Genomic DNA, 3709 nt, shown 5'->3' on the forward strand with positions numbered 1-3709 from the left:
GCACATGCTCATTTTAATGTCAAGAAGTTGCTAAATTAAAATAGTGATGGCGATTAGGAATCAGGTGCTGTGGCAAGTACATACATGTGGAATTTTATAAAAGTGAGATTGATGAAAACTGCATAATGATCCAAGTGAAGAACCACAACATATTTTAATTTTAATTGTCTGAATTCATTACAGCTGCCATATACAGCCACTGTCACAGAGAAGGACAAAGGTGCCCACAAAAAGCAAGGCAACATTGGTGTTTGGAGGCTGGTGTAAGGACACTGCCAGTGACCGAAATAATGGTACAGCTTAGTTTGCTGGAATGAACACCCCTCATGAAAGGGGAAAGGAATAACAGACCATTATAAAATTACAGACTGTCACAGTTAGGAGATAGAGAAATTATGTCATGTACAATTCTGTTAGTGTCTCCATTGGATTTCAAGTTACTGAGAACCAGCAGATCCCAAAGTGTTGAGCCACAGCAGTTCACGTAGCACACGTCGCAAATGACATGCCATGTAGTGTAGCAGAGTTGTGGCAGCTTACAACTATGTGACTCACTTTCTTTTGTATTAGTAGTGTGATGTTGATAGGAAGCCATAAAGGCCACATGAATACCGAGAATCCTGATCGAAACACTTTAAACTATCTGCAAGTACTGCAATGACTGCATACCTACAAAACTGGAGGACACTGGCCTCAACAATACATTATGATTTTATGAGCTTTGTCTATTTAGGGGTGTACTAACCTGTTCCAGAGTGTTGTTGTGTTAGAGTAATTCTTCATCAAAGTTCATATTTCGGATTCCAACATGCTAATAGCTGCCCCAGAGGTAAGGAGGTTTAATGTGTCGAGGGTTTGCCCACAGATACTTAACATGCGTGGCCAGCACATAAGTTTTCATTTCAATTGAGTCACACTACCCTGTTAGGGAACTTCTTACACATGCAGGAAGTTTGTTCAAGGTACATTGTTGGTTAGGGTTTGGATAGTTATTTTCTATGTATTTTGTGTTTATTAGCACATGCTCAGTTAGCCCCCAAACTACACTGAATAGCTCTTGTTGTTCACACTGCTACAGCAGACTGCAATGTGATTGAAATATAGCACTGTAGGCATCCAAATCTCTATTGATGGCATTCTCCTGTAAAAATGCATCAGTGGCAACTGGCATCAGTGTATCAGCCTCACTGATTTGTACCTGTACACAGAGAACAAGTGAGACTTGTGTGTTTCATAGTGAATGACTAGGTGGAAGCCACTTCATACTGTGGACAGTGTTAAGGTGATATGCAGAAAAGTATATCTAATTTACAAAGAAGATAGTGTAGGTGTCTTGAAGTGTACTATGTGACATTGGTAGCAATGATATATGGCATCATAAATCACAAATACTGTAACAGCCTAGTGCATGTTCATAGCAACACTGCAGAGAGCAACAATGACAGCATGAAGAACCAGCATAAAGGTGTGGGAGTTTAAACAATTGGAAAATTTTATATCCAGCAACTAAAGGAACTATATGCCAATTTGGATACACAGCTTAACCAACAAAACTATCATCAACAAGTGTGGTACTCAGTACTGATGACTTAACTTCAGGCATTCCTGTCAGGGACTGCTGTTACAACTTTTACAAGAAACTAATGTAACATTTACACAAAATCCAACTGCAGTGTAAATTTGGATTCCTTGACATGCATAAGGCAAGTCCTACATCACTTGGAGGGGAAAGGAAATTTCAAAACTGAAGTCTTTAAAGTAATCTGTAAGAGCACAGTTTGACAGAACTACAAGCAATGCATCATTATCCCATTTTGGTATATTCGAGCATTTAATTGGGAAGCTGTTAGAGCAGTTGCTGTGGACAATTTTGAAGCAACTTTGTATTTTGGCCATGCATATCTCTGTGGTCATGGCTAACAGGGATGGAAGCTGATATTATGACAGCAGCAACACAATGTGACTAATGTGAACACATCCAATAAAGAGGAAACTGCAAATAAGAATTTTTTGTCGAGTAGTGACTTGAGTAAGAGCATAATTGGACTGGGGCAGCCCAACAACTAGGGTCCCAATGGCAGTCAAAACAAAGGAAATACAAGAAATTAAAATGGAAACAAAAAGTGGAAAAATAGGTAAAAACATCTGACTATACACGTCCACATATGTCCATAGCTCATTGAGGAGCTACAGCAGTGGTCTGGAATTAGTCCTCTGAAAGTGAACTAAATGGATTTTGGTCCACTCATCTTGTGTCAGTTGCTAACAGGATGCGGCTTAACTTCCAGCACTGCAGTACCTTTGAGAAACAAGTACTTTTATTCACTCTGTGAAGGCAGTACAGAATTCTCTGACCAGTCATTTGCACAGAAGTTGCTGGTGGTGACTGCACTGAAGTCATTCCATGTGGTACTGTGTTACAATCATTACTGTATGCCTCCTACCAGATTTAAACACATGATAATGAATTTAATAATGGTTACAGAGAGCCAAGGATGCTTGCACAAGGTAGACCAGAGTGGAGAACTGCATCAAACACCATTCGGACTGACAATAACAACAACAAGAACAACTGCAGTCCATAAACTGGGTGAGTATGAGCCTAACACCAAGTGGTGCTTACTTTACAAACTGATTTTCTGCTACATCAGTTCCATACTGACTTCCCTCCTACCTCCCTCCCACCCACCCTACCTCCCTCCTTTCGCACTGCAGTTCTGCAAGTATGAAATGTCTGAGATGAGTGGCAGTATAATTACTTCCCACTCACCAAATCTATCACTCTTACTGAAGGGTGCAGTGATGTAAGACAGATTGTGATTTAGTAAGCAAATTGAGTGCACGGTCTTGCTATTGTTAGGTAGCACTGATTCGGACAAATGACCGACAGTCGAGATCAGATGGCCTCTAACAAAGCTGTGTTTAGTCAGGCTGTGGAGGATGCATGGGGAAATTACATGATGCAGTGTCCACAGTTGCATTTTTCCTCCATTACATGAAGGAAGAACAATCTGTGGACAAAGTTCATTGCTGTAGCCCAGGATTCAGACAAGAAATAAACACGTTTTGTCCAACAGAAATTAAATGTCATATTGTTTCTTATTCTACATACAGCATGAGGAAACACATGTACTCCATCAAATAAATGCAGCATACAGACCAATTTCTATATATAAACACCATTTAGAAACTACAAATTATCCTACTGCCCTGTTTTCTTATTTGGTCATGAGAGACTTTCCAATTTGTAATTTGCCTGTGTGTGTGTGTGTGTGTGTGTGTGTGTGTGTGTGTGTGTGTGTGTGTGTGTGTGTGAGAGAGAGAGAGAGAGAGAGAGAGAGAGAGAGAGAGAGAGAGTGAGAGTGAGAGTGAGAGTGAGAGTGAGAGTGAGAGTGAGAGTGAGAGTGAGAGTGAGAGTGAGAGTGAGAGTGAGAGTGAGAGAGAGAGAGAGATGTATTTTGCACATTTTTGGCCGAGGCTGATGGGTGGCAATAGAGTGGGAGAGAGATGAATTTGACATAACAAAAAAAAGCCCTAAAAAGGGGCACTCTTGGTATATTCATTTCATGTATGTAGGCAGAGAGCAAGTAAAGAGAATGTAATACTCAAAATATTAAATTAAAATAAATTTATTTCAGGTACAAGGATAATGCCAACTAGAACTAGCTCAAATTTCTTTCTCTCATCTTTGATATTTTTCCGTCACCAA

Source organism: Schistocerca serialis, chromosome 3 (genome assembly GCF_023864345.2).
Source record: "Schistocerca serialis cubense isolate TAMUIC-IGC-003099 chromosome 3, iqSchSeri2.2, whole genome shotgun sequence".
Taxonomy (NCBI): Eukaryota; Metazoa; Arthropoda; class Insecta; order Orthoptera; family Acrididae; genus Schistocerca; species Schistocerca serialis.